This window comes from Centruroides vittatus, unplaced genomic scaffold, assembly GCF_030686945.1.
Source record: "Centruroides vittatus isolate TY-2023 unplaced genomic scaffold, ASM3068694v2 contig_882, whole genome shotgun sequence".
In the NCBI taxonomy this organism is placed as follows: domain Eukaryota; kingdom Metazoa; phylum Arthropoda; class Arachnida; order Scorpiones; family Buthidae; genus Centruroides; species Centruroides vittatus.
This window is the reverse complement of record NW_027122574.1, coordinates 454,168-475,723: the sequence shown is the minus strand read 5'-3', so window position 1 is coordinate 475,723 and position 21,556 is coordinate 454,168. Positions and strand designations below refer to the sequence as shown.

General features: G+C 30.1%; 1 protein-coding gene across 2 annotated transcripts in view; it reads right to left on the bottom strand.

The window, feature by feature from the left end:
- The window catches only part of LOC136983401 (protein FAM13A-like), a 121,407-nt gene that overhangs the window by 66,560 nt on the left and 33,291 nt on the right, over positions 1-21,556 (bottom strand). For both annotated transcript variants that reach the window (XM_067280117.1, XM_067280116.1), the window contains exon 2: positions 10,518-10,924. The gene's annotated coding sequence lies outside the window, so the exon portion shown is untranslated. The remainder of the gene's footprint in view (positions 1-10,517; positions 10,925-21,556) is intronic.

Genomic DNA, 21,556 nt, shown 5'->3' with positions numbered 1-21,556 from the left:
GGTAGACAAATCAAGAATACTTGAGAGCAAAAGTACTGCAACACATCTTGAAAACAAACTATAAATCTTCAATGCTACGAGTGAAAAAACACGTAACGTTTGTCTTCTCTTAAATGCATTAAAGACAATTCCACCCACATCCATTGAATTGGGAAGGGCATTTTGACCATGTTTGGTTTTCAAAATCTTATAAAAATTTAAAATAATATTTTGTATTATGTTTTATTTAAAAAACAAAAATTATCTTCTAAGTTAGAAGTTTGATCTAAGTTCATTTTTTTTCTTTAAATTTTCAACTCAATTCAAAGGTATTTTTTGGTAAGCAGTTTCCAACAAACTTTAATGGTGAAAGTTTCTACATAATTTAAATGTAATTTTTAACACATATTTTACACAGCATTGTTAATATTATGATTTTTGAGGTTGCAGAACGTATTAAATTATTTTAAAAAATGAAAAATAATTCTATCATTCAATTTCAAGATTTATTTTATATCTTATTAATTATATCCCAGGATTTTCTGGGATGCTGGGAAACAGTTCACTTTTATCCCAGAATCCCAGGACAAGCAAAAGACCAGGAAATGAGAAACCCTATTAGTATCTAAACAGTATGTACCATAAGCTGTTAATTCATTTGTTTATTTTTGTATATGTTAGGCCCAAAGAACAAAAGTGCTTATTGAACGAAAAAACGTCCACAACACATTGCGGTCTCTCTAAATCACCACAAAGCGAAATTTGCATTGTGGATGATTTAGATGATTGTGTTCGCATTGTGGCACTTGTAAAAGCAGCCACAATGCATTGTGACTAACTCAAAAAGACCACAAAATAAAATGAGCATTTCACTTTGTGGCTTTCATGACATTTGACCACTATGCGTTGCGGTGATTAAGAAAAGCCATAATGCATTCTGAATGTTAGCTGTTGAAACCATGATAGAGGGTGATACAATGCACAGTGGTTTATAAGGTTTATAACTTTAAAATATGGGTTCTAGCCTTGAAACATTTTTATTTACAATTTTTAATGCTGAACAACATTAGTTCTACAAGTTTTTCTAGAAATTTAATTTTTGTACTTAAAAAAAGTTTCAAAGAAATAAAATGTATAGAGAAAAATACATATTTGGTTTTTTTGGTTTGCTTAAAAGTGCTAAAGGTCAAACTACATGTACTAGTAGGTGCTTGATGTACAGTACTCTACACAATGACAAAAATCAGCTGCTAAAGTTGCGACGGACTTATTATGGTTAAAAGCCATCACAAGTTCTGGATATTAACTAATAACGAGGTGTTGATAAGAAAATAAAACTTTCTTTTTCATTATGATTTATTTATCTTCAATTATCTTATATAAGTAGGTAACAAAACTATTTACCACATACAGAAATGTAACTTGGTTACTTTTCAACAACATTTAATCATTCATGAAAATCCGTTTCAGTGCTCAAGATGTCAAGAGTCTCAAGCAACTAATTTACTAAAAATAATTACTTTGTCAGGTCAGAAACTTTTATTAATAAATAAGTCTTTTTTATGAGAATCAAGAATTTGCAGTTATTTATTTTTACAACCATGATATTTCAAGTTGCATTTTATGTTCTTTGAACAACATTTGCATTTTATCAATACAGTATCTTTAACAGTGACACATTATAAATCCTTGCTTATTTCCAGATCTTAACATGGATGCTAAGCAAAGTTACTGTCAGAATTTGTAAGCATTACAAGCATGAAGTCAATCAAGAAGACCTTCCTTGTTTCCTAACTGATAGAGACCCAATGGATTAATGCTCATAACAACAGCTAAAACATTTCTGAAAGCTACCCTATTAACCCTCACCTATTAACATCAGGTACCCTAACTAAAATATTTGAACCAATTTCAACTGCAGGAAATTTTGAGTTGGCTAGTGAAATCATTTTGTGCAGCTGTTTCTCTAGGTCAGATCTGGCATATTCTCTCTTAGCGTTGATGCTGTTCTTTCTTAAACAGAGCTTGCAAATAACATTTGCACCAAATCCCTCATTCTCGTTGCTTTCTCCACAGATAATGTGAACATATTCACAACACTCAACACTTGTGAGCTCCTGAGGTTTCATTTCGCTTTGTGGTCTTTTTGAGTTAGCACAAGTTGTGGCTGTTTTTACAAGTGCCACAATGCATTGTGGATATTTTTTTTTTGTTTAATGAGCGTTTTCGTTCTTTGAGACTAATATATATACATTAATCTAGTAATAAAAATATTCAAATACATTTTAAAGTGTGTTAAAATAATCCTGTGTATATTCTAGACAGACTAAACCACAGTTAATCAGACTATAAACACCAGATATATGACAAACATATTTCATTCTAAAGATTATGCTACATTTATCAAAACTAATAAAAATAAAATTCATTACTCAGTTGTATAATCTTAAAATATTTTAGAATAACTTTGATCAAAACTTGCTAGGACCAAATATTAGAAACTTTTATTAAATACTAGCTGACCCGGCCACACGTTGTTGTGGCTCAAAATGTATCTATTATAAATGTGTAACACTTCCCCCGTGGGGAAATTTCAAAAAATCCCTTTTTAGTGTATATTCTGTTGACGTCACCTATTAAAACGCAATTAAAAACGCAAAAAAAGCATGTAAAATAGTATAAATAGAAGCCGAGTTCTTCACGGTAAGCCTTAATTCTGTCCCTTTCCCCGCTGGGGAATATCGAAAAATCCCTTTTTAGTGTATATTCTGTTGACGTCACCTATTAAAACGCAATTAAAAACGCAAAAAACCGCATGTAAAATAGTATAAATAGAAGCCGAGTTCTTCACGGTAAGCCTTAATTCTGTCCCTTTCCCCGCTGGGGAATATCGAAAAATCCCTTTTTAGTGTATATTCTGTTGACGTCACCTATTAAAACGCAATTAAAAACGCAAAAAACCGCATGTAAAATAGTATAAATAGAAGCCGAGTTCTTCACGGTAAGCCTTAATTCTGTCCCTTTCCCCGCTGGGGAATATCGAAAAATCCCTTTTTAGTGTATATTCTGTTGACGTCACCTATTAAAACGCAATTAAAAACGCAAAAAACCGCATGTAAAACTAGTATAAATAGAAGCCGAGTTCTTCACGGTAAGCCTTAATTCTGTCCCTTTCCCTGCTGGGGAATATCGAAAAATCCCTTTTTTAGTGTATATTCTGTTGACGTCACCTATTAAAACGCAATTAAAAACGCAAAAAACCGCATGTAAAATAGTATAAATAGAAGCCGAGTTCTTCACGGTAAGCCTTAATTCTGTCCCTTTCCCGCTGGGGAATATCGAAAAATCCCTTTTTTAGTGTATATTCTGTTGACGTCACTTATTAAAACGCAATTAAAAACGCAAAAAACCGCATGTAAAATAGTATAATAAAAGCCGAGTTCTTCACAGTAAGCCTTAATTCTGTCCCTCTCCTTCGCAAGGGAATATCGAAAAATACCTTTTTAGTGTATATTCTGTTGACGTACCCTATTAAAACGCAATCAAACACACGTCTAAAATAGTATAATAAAAGTTGAGTTCTTCACAGTAAGCCTTAATCCTGTCCCTCTCCCCCGCAAGGAAATATCGAAAAATCTCTTTTTAGTATATATTCTGTTGACGTAACCTATTAAAACGCAATTAAAAACGCAAAAAACGCATGCAAAATAGTATAAATAGAAGCCGAGTTCTTCACAGTAAGCGTTAATCCTGTCCCTCTCCCCCCAGTGGGGGAATTTCGACATGTGTATTATATAAAAACACGTGCGTATTCGAATGCAACGTAGTGTCAAAATTTCAAAGGAATCGGTAGGAACAAACGAACGTTATATTTTATTTATATAGATAGATAGAAAATGATCTGGTTTAGTCCGTTCTCACAGAAAAACAATGCCTCACAGAGAAGCAAACTTAGGTCGTCGGAAGTTAGCGCCATCTGTTGGACATAAAAGCCTTAATCCATATATAAATATATTTTTGAAGGGGGGGAAATGGTGGTCTTCACATATGCCAGAAACCTTTGCAGGATATGACAAACATATTTCATTCTAAAGATTATGCTACATTTATCAAAACTAATAAAAATAAAATTCATTACTCAGTTGTATAATCTTAAAATATTTTAGAATAACTTTGATCAAAACTTGCTAGGACCAAATATTAGAAACTTTTATTAAATATTTTGCAATTTTGTTCAAATATAAAAAGTTGTTAAAATGAATCTGCTGCTATCTTAAAAAACAATGACTAATAGAAAAAAAAAACTATTAAAAAGTTTGTTATAACACTAAAATTTATAACAAAACAAGATTATAACAAATGAAGTTAAAATTCTATTGGCTATAACTGTTTGTTATATGTTTGTTTAGTTCAATACTGATAGTTTTTACAGTTCAATTACTAAAAGATATTAAGGATGCTCAACTAAGAATTAAGAGATAGAAAGTAAAGTAATTTATTACAGAATCATTTAAAATTATTTTTATACCTACAATTCAAGTACTAAATAATGATGCTGCACAAAGTGTGTCCTTCAGGATGATTGTTAAACATTTGTTTTGTTCTCATAATATAATTATACTATTATTTTATTGGAGCTGCCAAAAGTATTTAAAACCAGTTAAATTAGCTTGTGTGGGTTGTAATTATCATTTCACAACACAAACAAATATCTACATTCAATCTGAAGACAGCCCATATATGGGCCAAAATATTATTATTCACAACATGACTTATGTTCATAAATAGAATCTAGTGTCAGAAATAAATCTGTTTTATTTTATGTATCATTACCTAATTTTATTAATATTTCAGTTATAATTATTGTTATAAAAATAAAAAATAGTAAGTCTATTTTTTTAATATATCATATTATATTAAAAAATTTTCATTATAATATAAAAATTGTCATTATTAATAATTATATCATTGGAAAAAAGTCATTAAGATTGATGATTAAGATTGATGATTATATATATATATATATAATCATTATCAATTCTTTTTAAATAAAAGCCCCTTATTAGTAAAGCTGTTTCATATTTTACAAAATTATTTAAAAATTATCACTTCTAGATTAAATTCTCAGAGTAATCTATACTTTAATCTGATCCAGAAAGTTTTAACATTAATTATTATGGATCATCAAGACTTCATTGTGGTTTCAAAATAAAGTAGATAAAATTTTCAATAAATAATATCTACTCTCTTTAGGAAAAACTAGCTCTAAGTGCAAATATAAAATTGTCTTAGTTTTAATATAAAACTATTATAATTTTAATTGAAATAAATTTTTATATATACATAAAATTGTTGTAAGTTACATGTAAATATATTAACAATATCTACTACAGTAAAAGAACAATAACAAAGAATAGAATACCATTAGAGCATGTTATGTTGTTTTGTTATCAAATTGCATTTTATTTTAATTTTATTTAGGTATACAGTAGACCTGCCTATAACATGGTAGATACATTCCGTGTTATATGAATCCGTGTTGTACGAGTCACTTAAATATGTGAGCCAATCACAGCCTGGCATGTGTGCAGTCTAGGGACTACAGCTGTTTGAAAGGCTTTCTTCCATAAAATTAATCAATTCTAACTAATTTGACTCAAACGTATTTCCAAATCACATATAATTTTTTGGGAATAATTCATATAAACTATGCTATAAACAAAAAATTTCAGGATTACTTACCGAGTGTGCACCGTTTGACGACACCATTATTTATGCTTGCTTTCGTCGTGGAGTGGCTCATCGAACGGCGGACGTGTGTTTCCTGATCAGAGAATTTTTCGCAGAAAAATAACTGAACTGAATAATAAATGTTTTTTAGTAGGTCCAGTGTGCGTTTAAACTCAATGGTTTGTACAATATCCGCTATTGGTCTAGATTCGACCAATCCTGTCGCGACACGAGTCAACGATGACGTTTTACCGTGTTATACAAGTCTCTTTTAGCAAGTTATACAAATCCGTGTTATAGGGGGAGTCTACTGTATTGTCAATCACTAATATTACAATTATATACATATATTAAAAAAATATTTAACTAGAAAGAAACAGTGTAAAAACTGTTTTCCTTTCTCGTTAGATAATTTATAAACAGTTTTTAAAATATTAATGTTATAAATTATAAAATAAAATAAAAATGAACTTATTCAAAGATTTTAAAGAATAGTAATTTTTTGGTCTTTTTTAATATTAAAATATCAAAACCAAAATTATATATAATTAATTTTTTCAATTTTACAAATAATGGATCATATTTATTCTTCTACTTTTACAAACTAATCTATATTTCAGAGGGGTTTAGTATACTTTTGAACACCAATTATATACATTGTCCAAATCTTGTATACAAACATTTGTTAAAAATTGGTTATAAAATTTGATTATTATTAATCAAAGAAGGAAAGATAAATCAAGAATGAAAAATAAAATTTTAATTATGAAAACAGTAATGTTAAGAATTTATGTAGAGAATTTATCCACACAAATATTGCCAAACAAATTAGTGAAATTTAAATAACTTTTAAAAAATATTTTGTTTTAAATTCACATTGTAAATTAAACTCAAATAGGTTATTTTATATTAATAAGAAAATCAGAATAACTAAAATTTCTTAAATTATACAAATAATTTCTTTGTTAAAAACAAATGTACATATAGAATTTCTTATAAATATAGATCTCACATTGGAGTTACATAATTGCAAAATATCGCTGCTTACTGCTTTTTTATAATTTGCAAAATTATACAATTTATAAATTTCAAAATAAAATAAATAAGTATTGAGTGGATAAACTCTTAAGAGTTTAGTCTACACTTTCAGAATATACATTAAGTTTAACTTCGTTCTGCTGTGATTCAAATTGATGTTTTCATCAGCATGATAACTTCCTTGTCAAATACAAAATGAATCACCAAATATTTTAATTGATCATAATCATTATCAAAAATAAAATTATGATTATTATTATTGTGTGTGTGTGTGTTTTGTATGTGTATATAAGTTATATAATTGACATAGGATAAACATATTAAACTGACATTATTAATTACATTAATTCCATTATTCCAAATCTTTTTCGTATGAATTTTATGTAGCCCAAATACATTTCAAAATAGAAATATTTTTTCATTTCATATAACTTCATTGGCTATTTCTAGACTGTTTACAAGCTTCATTGCTGACTTTCATTTTTTTTTTTTTTTTAATTTAACAAAGATGTATGCAATAGTATACAGCTTTTATTACAATATAAATTTATATATATTTCCCAGAAAAGTAATTATGAAAGCAAAGAAACCTATATTTTTGAAAATACATTATCTCTTAGTACATAATAAAATACATTTGCTAATTAAACTTGATATTATTTAATACAAGTAAATTACATTTAAATAATGTATAAAAATTTTCATCTAGACATTTTCATACAAAAAATTATTTGAATTCTTATTAGATACATATTGAATTGTTATATAATATTAAATTTTATGAATCAATAAATCAAGAATTGTTAATTATCTCTCACTTGAAGCTAAATAAACATTTTTAATCATCATAAATAATAATTAATATATATAAAAATTATTGGTAAAATAAGCAAAAACAAAAGAAAATACAGTCAAGCTTCCATATTACAAACTTCTATATAGCAGATTTCTCTGTATAACAAATTTTTGCATTGAACACTGTTCTTTCAGCCAAAAATATATATAAATTGCTTCTAAATAACAAAGTTAAATTTTTTATAACAACTTTTTTTTTAATTTGTAAGGACTATCAATTATTAAATGATGATTACTCCATCTGGGTTGAGTTTGAATTTCAAGTATCAATATGTAAACCTCTTTGTAAAAAATGTGACCCAGGTGCAAGAAATACTGGCCATTAGCTTTTAAAGCAATCATGTAATCTGCTCCCATGTGGCTACCAGTTGTAAAGAAGAGAGAAAGATTATCTGTCAACAAGGGTATTTGGATCCAATTGACATACAATTAATGAATGTTGAAAACAGTAGAAAGGTCATAACCTTTCTAACGTTTCCAACATTAGCAATAACTTTTACTACTACTGGACTAATGAGGTTACTGAGATTTTATTTAATTTAAGAAGTCATACAGTTGGAATTTGAAGAACTGTTAGTATAGTGTTTAAGCATTACTAAAAAAATTAATATGTTGCAGGAAGTTGATAAAGGCTCAGGAAAAAAAAAAGACATTGCAGCAAAGTTTAGAATTCCTGTGAATAATTTAACTAAAATAAAAAATTACAAACCAGTTTTGAAATTATCCCCAGTGCAAACCTATACTAGAACCTGTGTTTACGTCAATGTAGATGAAGCAGTTTTATGCTCTTAATAAGTGTGAAACATATTGTGAAAAAAGAACATTTTTTAATTGTTCTGTGCAATAATATAAAGAAATGCTTACTGGAGTTGTATATCAAATTAAATAAATGTACACCTTTCACGAGTCCAGCAGAACGTTTAATTTTATAATAAAAACGTTTTCAACCCCTTTGAGAGATCTTCTTCAGTTATTCTTTACAAATAAACAAATGCAAAAATTCGAATGGCGAAAGCGGCTAGGATCGTGCTATCAAAGCATTGATCGTGCTATCATAAATAACAAAAAAATGTAAAACCATTCTTAATAATGTCATAACAAAATACTCTTAACAATCAATAATAATAATAATAATAGCAAGTGTGTGGTACACAACCCAACAATAAAAAAATAAAGCTAAAACAAAAGTAAAACAAAGTGGCGCTGCGGTGCTGTTGAAACTAAAAATCCTTTTCATAGAAAGATTTCTAGGCTGTGGGTAAACTGTCAGCATCTCTATGATTAATGCATTGTGTTGTGAGCTGCGCCTTGTGTATTTCCATTTTCTCTAAGTATCTCACCGCCTGTGCCGATCTTGTAGGTTTAATAATCGTGGCCTTGTCCCAATGAATCGTGACTTCCTGTTCTTTGGTGAAAGCGGCTAGGATCGTGCTATCAATGCTTTTATTAACATGATAGCACGATCAATGCTTTGATAGCACGATCCTAGCCGCTTTCGCCATTCGAATTTTTGCATTTGTTTATTTGTAAAGAATAACTGAAGAAGATCTCTCAAAGGGGTTGAAAACGTTTTTATTATAAAATTAAACGTTCTGCTGGACCTGTGAAAGGTGTACATTTATTTAATCTGTGCAATAAAAAATGAGTTTTTTCACAAAAATGTTAAACAAGCTTGTAAGTATTTTAACACATAAATGTACACTTACTTAAAATTAAATTACATTTATATTATGTTATTACTGTATATTACATTTATATTAATTTAAATTATGTAAAATAATGAAAAAATTTATTTACCGAAACATGTAATTTCTGTATAACAAAATTTACCTATACACAATTTCTTTTGGCAGGATTTAGTGACTTCATTATATAGAAGTTTGACTGTATATGTAAAAAACTAGACTATTAATTAGGGTGGAGCTTATTTTTACAATTTGTAAATGTGAACCTCCTACCCTCTATTTCTGTTCCAATATATATAGAAAACATTTGTGCCAAAAATCTACTCCATTGATGAATATTTACTGGTAGCTCAATGTCATTGAAGTTTTATAGGTTCCAAATTGTAAGGATGAGTATATAGCAATCACAAGCTGCAACCACAATGTATCCATTTTAGTACAACAGTTTGTAAAACTGTAGTTGGTCATCTCAATAAGTAAACCATTAAATTAATCACTCATTAGTTACATGACATTCCCACAGAGTTAATTTCTGTCATGACTCGTGATCTTTATTTTGCTGACATCATCATGTCTTGCTGCAAATGTTTTTCCCTGTTTCTGGTTGAGGCTGACTCAGTGACTCATACTGCTTACATCAGCACCTATTGGCTATTTGGACTTGTATGGACAAGTTCAGGCACATCTGCTGAAGGACTGCTGATATCAGCAGTCCTTCAGCAATGTGCCTGAACTTGTCATACAACACCTGAACACTCTCTGCCCCTACCAAAATAAACTGATAAAGTAACATTGAACATAGTACTGAAAATTTCAGATTTTGTGAATTGTGATGTTTAAAAATTTTTTCATTGCTTTTGGTTTGTAATCCATCAAGTTATTGAATATTGTACAGTCTATAAGAGTATTTAATTTGTCTGTAAATTGTCCAAAAGTGAAATAAGTCTGGTTTACCAAAACAGATCTTGTATATTTTGGTTTGTCATAAATCACTCTTTTTATAGCTTTGTGGTGATTGAGCTACCTTTAAATATTAATATATCAAGTTCAAATTTCTTCTGTAGTAATTTGAGACCAGTTTGAATAGTTCTGGAGGGTAGGACTACAAAAAAGTAAGCAATTTATTTTTTCCATATTTTAAGCACCACCCTACTATTAATATTTTATTACAAAGAGATTTGTATTTTATTGAAAAATTTTAATTTGGAATGTTTTTATCTTGCTACTTACCAAGCCAATTCTACTAGATTTATCCACAAAGTTCAGCTAGGCTCAATCAATTTTGAAGATGTCAGTTTCAAATAAATGAAGGGAAACAGCAAACTTTGTCAAATGAATCAGCTGTAGCAATTGTGCATTTAAAGCACAACTACAAGTATTTGCTTGTAGATTTCAATAACAGATTCACTCTAGAATCCACGGCAGATTAAAGGATTAATATCTGCTGAAACAAGACTCAAATCGTGATCAACAAACATGGCCACACAAACTGTCTATGGCTGTTTGAGGAATCTGCAAGACACCAGCCTCAAGGATAGCATTCGTTGATAAAGGCCTCTTTTACAAATTGCAGTGGCTTATTGCCACTCCAGTTCCTTCTTTTTTGTTCTTTATTAATTATTGGCTCTTAAAATACCCTGAAACATAAGAGACAAAACAACATATTAAAACATATTTAATATTTCTAAATTTCAAAAATCATTAATATAAATTTAAAATTATATAAGTTTCACTTTAATTGTGTTTTCACATTTTAAAAAATGAATTTACACTTTAAGAATGCAATTTTCAATTGACAACTACAGCAGAATCTCGTTTTAATGGATTTCTCAGAATAACATATTTTTTCCCCCAAGTCCTGTCAAATCAATATAATTTGATTTCCTTTTAGTATACCCATAATTTGATATAACATTTTTTCTAGCTCATCTATAGTAAACTACATTTTTCAATACAGTATTTAGTTAATATTTGGGCATTTCCAAGAATTTGTAAAGTTTGATGATGCACTTGTTACATCTGGGATAAGTACAATTGAAGAACTGTAAGAAGAAAGTTAGCAGGCTGATAAGATTGAGAAGCCACCTAGTACACATTCAGATGCTGATCTTAGTGTACTGCTAAAATTTAGTTTATCAAGAGTTATGAAAAACCTTCCTGATGAGTTTTAACACAAATGAACAGGCTGTACATGACATTGCTAATATCAAGCTGTTGTTGTTTTCAATAGGCAGAAAAGCAATACCAAAACAAACCAAGATAAATGAGTTTTTTAACAAATCATGAAATCAAGAGGAGTGCTAAGAAGCATACGTAATTTTTTTCTTTTTGTGCTTACAGTATATAGTTTGTCAGCTCCGACATGCATGTGTGGCAAATTATATGATCTTGTAAGTTATGTGTTTCTATAAAATAAAGAACAGAGATCTCAAAAGACTGAATAATTTCAATTACAGGTATTTCTTATATGTAGGGGGTTAAAAAATGAATTTTTTAACATAGATATTTTCCTGGGTGTGTGGTAAATCTGTTTTTCGTGATATAATCGATTCAAGAAACAACAGATGATTTTCAGTGCCGAGCAATCCATTAAAATGAGATTCTACTGTATATCCTTTGTAAAAAAATCTTGATCTTCATTGAATTCACATATCACATACAAGAATAACCATTTATATGAATCAACTATTATAATTTTGAAAATCTGCATAAAATGCATTAAATTGCATATTAATGTTATAAACAAAACATGGAAAAATAAGAATATGGATTTTAAATAATATGCAGAGATTCCGATAAAAAGTTAAATGGATAGACAATACAGAAAAAAACGTGTGGAAACTGTTGGTAGATGCCAGCTGGAGAAAAATTTCCAAAGATAGAAGCAGATGATTGTACTTGCAACTGCATTGTCATGTTTGTCAATCATGCCAACCTAAACTAGAAAATTGAATAAAATGTCTTCAATGTTGCAGCAAATCTAAAAATTGCATATGAGGCATCATTTATTATTGGCAAAAATATTCAAAAAACAGTAATATATAATGAAAATAGTTTATAATTATTGAATATTTTCAGGATTATCTTTGAATAAATATTAAACATTTAAAGCTAAATACAGGGTTCCTACTAAAATTTTTGTTTTAAATTCCATGACTTTCCCTGACCAACTTTGTAAAAATTCCCTGACCCTCACATCTTGTACAGTATGGCACATTGACAAAAGAAAACAGCATTTGACTTACTATGCACATATGCTATTGCTTCTCCAACTTTTTAATTAGTTATTTTTTTCTAATTAATAGTTATATATTTTTTATAATTGCCAAATTATTAAAACTAAAAATAAAATGTTTTATTAAATTAAATTATAGTAGTTTATTCTGTTATTAATCCATAACCATAAATCTACATGGCTTTAAAGAAAAAAAAAGCCATTATCATCATTAACAAATCCTGTAAAATCCATATACAAAAGTATATGTTTATTAAATTTATCCCTTAATAAATTTTGTGAACTTCATAAAATATTAATTAATAAACCGGAAAAAAAATCAAAAACTGTTTTCTTACATAATCAAAATTATTAAAATAAAAAATGATAAATAAAAATAAAATAAAAATGATATTTAAATTAAAATTGTTTATCATTTTTTGTACTTTATAAATTTTTGGGGAAATTTTGTTTATGCTTGGGAGAAATTACAATTACACTTACCCTCAAATGGAACTTATTTATGATTCAACCCAATATTCAGAGGTGATATGACAGTGACAGCCGACAAAATTTCCAGTTGTGATACCCAATGCCAATACTGGCCAGTATCAATAGTCTAAGATCAATATCAGTATCGATACTTTAAAACTACTTGTGATATCAGTATCAAAACTTTTGTAGTATTGGAATATCCCTATATAGCACTAATTTGGTTTTTATTTATTTAAGTACAAAAACTATTAATACAATAAACTAAACTGATAGATAAAACATTTTAATATAAATTTATATATAAATAGTTCTTATAAGTATTTTAGAAAAATATCATTTTATAAAACTTATCACAGTTCATAAATAATAAACACAATCAAACAAAATTCATTACATAGATCCAAAAACTGATTTTATATATACAGTATGTCAATTTATTTAATAGGTAATACAATAAATCCTCACTAACTGACCCTGCAGTGGCATAGGGATGGGGGTGCAAGGGGATGTTTCATACACCGGGCACCACTTGCAGAGGGGTGCCCAAATGGTCTCCAAGACAAACTATATATGTTTCTGGAGGGGGAGAGGGGCGCCAATAAAGTGTCGGGTGCCAGTTATGTTTATGCTTGGGAGAAATTACAATTACACTTACCCTCAAATGGAACTTATGTTCACTGCGCCACTGTGACCCTGCCAACTTGAATTTTTGCATAACTGGCAATTTTTCCATAAAATTGGACAGTTATTTTAAATTTCTTGACAATAGAAAAATTATAACTAACAAGTAATTATAATTATAACAAAGTTATAACTATTGAGTGTTTTCAATATCTAGAAGACTGTGATATTACTATAATTGGTAAATTACTAAAGACTACATTGTTGTATACTATACTGTTGTGAAATTCAGTAATAAAACATACTAAAGCTCAGTATAGAATTGACCATAATAGATTATTATACTATATATTCTTGTTTTACATCATAAAAGAAAACACACTGCTAACTTGGACAACCTCCACTCCCTATTAGTCTGAGTTAGTGAGGGTTTACTGTATTTGTAAGCATACCTTAAATATAAGAAAAACCTACACGATGGGTACCTACTTTATACAATGTATACACTAATAGTAAGAAAATTCCTTTTTAATTTTATAAGACAGCCCATACAGAAAATTACTAAAACAAAGCCTTCACATAACTTACTACACCATGCATATAGGAGTAGCCATTGTTCCTTAGGTGCAAATTCACGATTGCAATTAAAAATTGATTTATAAATAATCATCACATAGCAATGCATTTAGATAACAGAAACAAAGAATGATATCCTCAATTTAAGCAAGAACTGAATTAATTTAACAAGAAACTAAACCTTTAATATGCAGCATATAATCTGAGGTGCCTACTACAGTATTCCTCTTTTCAGGATCGATCTAGTATGCTTATCAATCTAATTGCATCTACGCAGAGTGTTGTCATCATGCTGGATAAACAATTCAGATATGTTTCCCAAGCAATTGCAGAGTATTTATTTCCATGTCTATATACAAAATTTACAACTATATGTCAATCTCAAGACAACGTTTGAGGCACAAAGTAAAGAAATGACCAAGCAAAGGCACGTTGACCAGAAGAGTGAGGTTAGCCTCGGTCTGACATCACATAGGTTGGGAACTGTGGTCAAGCACCATGTGCCAACCACGCAAATCTGTACATGATCAAATGCTTCGGCTAACTTAATTCGCCATCATCAGGTTCTAAATATAAAGTACTGAGAATGAACACCCAATTTTTTTAAATTATAACTAATCACCAGAAGAAATTTTTAAGTTTTAAATAAAGTTTTACATTATAAAAAAGAAAATTTTAAACTTAAAAGAACAGTCTATAGCATTATGCATAACATGTATAACAATAAATATATCAAGTGCCTTGTTTATTTTGCATGTTTAATTCTAGGTCAAAAGAACAAGAAGTTCTATAATCCAGATAATCTATTTGGCAAGAAACTTTCTCTTTTACCTCAATTCTTTCTATTTTCATTTGAATCAATAATTTATTTCAAAGTCTAATTTAAATAAATTCCTTTACCATAACACACATTATTTTTGTTCAGACTATCAGAATAACAATTCTCCTGATTTTAAAAGCAATTATAATAAAGTAAGTAACTAACATATTGTTGTGTAACATTTAATCATTTTTCATGAACTTGAAATTTAAATTCCTACAGACAAGATATGTTTTAACACTTAAAAAACACAAATGGATTTCACGGTGGTTAAAATTTTAAATGATACTTTATAGATTTCACACTCAACAACCTTTTAAAAAACCAGTAATAGTAATTGAAAACAAATGTTTTCGACTGTTAACTCTGTCTTCCTCAGGTTCTAAATATTGAGATTCGTTACAAGTTCAAAACTCTTTCAGAACGTATTCAAATTTTAGAATAGAACCGTTGCGCGTTTGTGTTGCCATGGTATCATACGTGTTGTTGACATACTTAATACGTGTGGCGCAAAAACACAATGTAATTACATTCCATATATAAACGAAGGGATAGCGATGTACTGTACTGTACATTAAACAGAGCTATGGGGAACATCCCCTTCGTAACAAAACTTCCAAGCTTGAGAAATGTTACACGCATTTTTAGAATTGATGCAGGTTGTGCACAGTCCAGCTTTGTATATTTCCAGAGTTTCCAGGGATTGCAGATGGTCCAATTGGTAGGAGAGTTTAATCAATTCCGTGTTTTGCAGATCAGCACTTATGCCCAGGGTCGAGGCATACTCGGAGAGGGCAGTGGTGCCTCTGTTGCAGTCAATATCATGCTTATGCTCGCGTAGACGCTTGTCCAGCAACCGTTTCGTTGAACCGATGTATACAAGCTCTCTTTGGAATCTGCCATCCCATAATGGAACAGAGTATACCCCCGGTGCCATTCTTTTATCTACGATGTTCTTGGAAATGCGCATGAGGTCATACATAGTGTTATGCCTCTTGTAAGCAATCTTTTTGTTGGTGTATGCGGCAATTTCCCTGTAAATAAAGTCTAGGAGTTTATTATATTCAACCACAACAAGTGATTGAGTGGTATTGTAGTCGTTAGTGCGTGTGTTGGTGTTGTCAGTACGATGCAATTGTGTATAATATGCAGACGCAAGGTTATGAACCAATGTACGGCTATAGCCGTGTCTTGTGGCTATGTTCTGGATGCGCTCTAATTCAGATATGGTGTCCTCGATTCTGGAGTGGTGCGTGAACGCTCTTTTCATAAGGGCCCGGAAGGCAGCTATCTCGTAAGAGAAGGGGTCCTCTGAAACGGCAGGGATGAATAAAGGAGTGTAGCATGGTTTGTAATGGACCTTAGTGGATATTGTGTTGTCATCTATTTGCATATGGATATCTAAGAAGTTTGCATTTGAGTTGCTTATTTACACAATTGCATCGTACTGACAACACCAACACACGCACTAACGACTACAATACCACTCAATCACTTGTTGTGGTTGAATATAATAAACTCCTAGACTTTATTTACAGGGAAATTGCCGCATACACCAACAAAAAGATTGCTTACAAGAGGCATAACACTATGTATGACCTCATGCGCATTTCCAAGAACATCGTAGATAAAAGAATGGCACCGGGGGTATACTCTGTTCCATTATGGGATGGCAGATTCCAAAGAGAGCTTGTATACATCGGTTCAACGAAACGGTTGCTGGACAAGCGTCTACGCGAGCATAAGCATGATATTGACTGCAACAGAGGCACCACTGCCCTCTCCGAGTATGCCTCGACCCTGGGCATAAGTGCTGATCTGCAAAACACGGAATTGATTAAACTCTCCTACCAATTGGACCATCTGCAATCCCTGGAAACTCTGGAAATATACAAAGCTGGACTGTGCACAACCTGCATCAATTCTAAAAATGCGTGTAACATTTCTCAAGCTTGGAAGTTTTGTTACGAAGGGGATGTTCCCCATAGCTCTGTTTAATGTACAGTACAGTACATCGCTATCCCTTCGTTTATATATGGAATGTAATTACATTGTGTTTTTGCGCCACACGTATTAAGTATGTCAACAACACGTATGATACCATGGCAACACAAACGCGCAACGGTTCTATTCTAAAATTTGAATACGTTCTGAAAGAGTTTTGAACTTGTAACGAATCTCAATATTTAGAACCTGAGGAAGACAGAGTTAACAGTCGAAAACATTTGTTTTCAATTACTATTACTGGTTTTTTAAAAGGTTGTTGAGTGTGAATTCTTCGATTACACCAGTACACAGGTCGAACCTTTGATACTTTATAACCACACAAGGACAGAAACCTTAATATGCAGTGATAGCAGTGATATTTCAAATGTAGTGATTTTTTTATATATACTGAAAAACAAAATTATTCTGTTTCTCAATATATATATATATATGTCAGTTTTCTTTTCAAAAACAACAAAACTGACTAACTTGTAAGTCAATATCAATCAATTCTGTTAATTAAAATATGGGAGCACAACAAAAAAGCTGGAAACATTACTGTTGGACTTTCCTGCATTCTTTATTTGTTATCATCTCTAATAATTGCTACCATTACTTCAGATTCACATAAAATTACTAATATGAATGATTACTTATAAAATAGGGATTATTTAACTACTTTAAAAATATTACCTCCCCTCTTCAACACAAAAATTTTAGTTTAATTTCAATGAAAATTGTATTATGAAATATAACATACCGTATTTACTTGCATATGAAATGATCTTGCATATAGGATGAGTTGTAAGTTTAAAGATCAAAATAAAGAAAATTAGATTTATTAATATAATTCTAATTTTATTTCATTTAATCACAAGTGAATGTCAAATATACATAAATGCACACATTGTCCTGCAAAAATTACTGGCATTTTAAACTTTAAGCAAAAATTTTGTAAAATCGACAACATAATTTGTTCATGTAAAGCTGGACAATCGGGAACCTTTTTTGCCAATTCTTAAAAGTTGAATCCACTCTCCATTGATTACACTTATGAGTTTCTCCAAATTTTGATTTTCGAATAATCATCTGTTTTCATGTGGGAGTGGATTAAAACAGATTGGGCTCTTGTGTGATTTTGGTATTTCAAATTGGAATTCAATTCAAAAGCTTTGCTTTTCCTATTGCTATTCATCTTTACTCCAATATACAAGAACTATTCAAATGACCCAGATAAAATACTTAAATTTAAAATACAAGAGGGTAAGCATCCTGTAAAAAATGAGAATACACAGTTCACAAAAATTATTGCAAAAAACACAAAGAATCTTTTGCTCGCATATAGGATGACCTAGGAATTTGAAGTTGTGATAAATGAATAAAAACCTCGTCTTATATGTGAGTAAATACAGTACATTATATTCCATAATACAATTTTTCATATTCATATGAGACAGTTTTTTACAAATTTATTAGTTTGTCCATGTAGCAATTTTGGAATTTTGGCACCCCATCATCTTGGCACTCTAAACACCCCCTCTGCCCCCTGCCTTTCCACAACCCTGTTTGTATTTGCCAGTCACAGGAGAGGCAATCCTTGCACTGATCAGGTACAGATTGCTTACCTATATAAAAAATTTATATAGATAAGAACTCTGTATTGCACTTGATCATTGCACTTGATGACAGGGAGAGCAATCCAAGAACAAAAGTAACACACAAAACACAAGAACAATGCAATCAGTGGTGACTGCTTTATTCTCGTGATTTGTTTGTTTTTCATGCCTATTTTCCATCAGACATATGCAATGCTATTTTTTATTTTTCTCCCCTAATTGTTAGGTGTGCTCAATTACATTAGGGAGCACGTTGTTTTCAATATACAGGGGGATCAAAGTGACAGTCACAAACCCCATTTTTTACATTTAAATAGCCTCTCTTTACATTTTTGAATTCTTCATTGAAATTAATTAAAAATGGGATCACATAAACAAATAAAAGGGAGAATGTAATTAAAAAAAATCTATATTTAATGTATAGTCTTCAGTGAATTTGTTAAAGAACTTGTAACTCAAAAAGCATCTGTTTTAAAGTGAAGAGGAACATAAGTGACCAAAATGCATATTTAATAAATAGACAAGCAAAAAAAAGGTCTCTTGGTGTCCATGCAAAAACATTTCAAAAGGTGTTACAAGTTCTCAGACTAGAAGCCAATATAAAAGCTTAATCACCATTAAATTTTAAAATAAAGACAAGATATTACTTATTGTGATATCATCATAATGCCGGGCTGCAATTTTTAATCTTATTTTTTTTATTTATTTAATTTAAAATATATGCTCTCCACCTCAAATTAGTAGTGGCTTGCCCCTGTACATCATACTTTTCCTTTAACAATAGAGTTATGCCAGTCATCTGTCTAATACTTTTCGGGGAATAAGATTTTTGAATTGAAGTAACCTGATTTCTGGTTTGCATCAGAAGTGCATATATAGTTACTTGGGCTCCTGCCCCGAAAGTTTCCATATCTGTCTTTTATCTATCTAACTCTGTTCTCAAGATTAAGAAAAGACTGATAGATAGATAGATGGACAGATGGATAACAATAGGAATTTATAAGTCTACAATTTTTTCAAATTACAAAATTTCAAAATATTTGAATTGTTTGTGAAAGCTCCATCATGTCACTATGTTGTTTAAGCAAGAATGCAAAGTGCAGAGACAATAATAAAAAGTTTATGGTATGGCTTTGAAGTGTATCTTTACCAAAGAGAAACTTCCAAGAAAAAATTTGATTTTCATTTTGGGTGCCATAATTTTTACTCAACACAATATTTTTTTATCTCTGATGTTTTTCTTTGGATATCAATTGTTTTTGACAAATTGACTTTTTCACTGCCTTTCTATTATAACTATTTATTATCGCTTCTATAACATAATTTTGTCTTATAACAGTCAATAGAAACACAATAAAAAATAAAACAAAGATCAGAATCTAACTGCAACAAACTAGAGGAGGAAGCAAAAAATGCAAAATGTAATTAATAGGATTGTTCTAGATTATTATTCACTGGTTTAATTTTTTTGGATTGTATGCATTAATTCAAGATGACTGGTACATTTTTCAAAATTCATATTTTAAAATTCTACAATATACTTGAGTTTAGTTAACCATCAGTTGGAAATTAACTATTCTGGTAATAGCCAGAAAAAGAGAAACTATTTTACAAACCAATTTATTACATCATTCATTAATCAAATCATTGTATTTTTCATTTATCGTATTTAAATCTGTTAAAATAATTAAATTTAAATCAATTTTTGATAATTAACTAATAAAAGCAAAATTTGTTTGGCTGATTAAGATGTACATTTCTTTATGTACTTGAAAGTTTTTCCTAGGTAAAGTCATATATATATTTATTTGATTCTCACCATCAATTTTAGTACAACTTTTTATACAAAAATTTTATAAATATTACGATACACTATGTGCGACTTTGACTCCGTAGTCAAAGTCACACATTTCAAATTGCTAGAGTAAGACTATTTAAAAACAAAAAACCTTGATAATTCCAGCAAAAAATATTTAATAAAAACGTTTTCGACTGTTTTAAACAGCCTTCATCAGTTAAAACGAACTTAAAAACAAAAGAATGCAGAAAAAGAACTCAAGCAAATATTTAAAATTCAAATTAATTCCACAAAAAATCGGCAGCTTCCTCCTATGAATCAAGGGAGAAAAGTGATTCTCAATTATTTTCCTTTCTTACACACGATGATTAAGAAAGTGGCCAAAAATAACAACTTAAGATTGTTGTATCGACGTAATCTTACAATATATCGATTATTAAGAAATGACAAGAAAAAAGAAAACCATAGTTATAAAACAGGGGTATATTCTATACCTTTAAAGGATCGTCGGTTTAATTCGGATCTGGTATACGTTGGCGCAACCATGAGGCATTTAAAACAGAGGCTTAAGGAGCATAGATACTCCATTAATAAAAGCTTGGATACTACTGTGCTAGCAGCTTTCGCTAAACATCAAGATGTTGACATTTATTGGGATAAAGCGTCTATCATTAAGGCCACGACCAACAAACAAATGCTGAAATATTTAGAAAAACTAGAAATCTACAAAGCCCATGTTAACACCGGTTGTATTAACCATAGAGACGCTGATGCTTTGTCCACGGCTTGGAGATCGTTTTACCGCAGTACATAACGTTTTTTCTTGTAATAGACAAATTTTTGCGGCAATATTTTGTTATTTGTTTTATTTTTTATTTTTATTCTCACTGCGATATATTGCGCATGCGCAATTTGTTAATTTCTTATTCTGAACGGCATTTTTACTGTGGAATTAATTTGAATTTTAAATATTTGCTTGAGTTCTTTTTCTGCATTCTTTTGTTTTTAAGTTCGTTTTAACTGATGAAGGCTGTTTAAAACAGTCGAAAACGTTTTTATTAAATATTTTTTGCTGGAATTATCAAGGTTTTTTGTTTTTAATAGTTATTTTCCAGTAGCTATTTTTGTTTATTGTAAGACTAT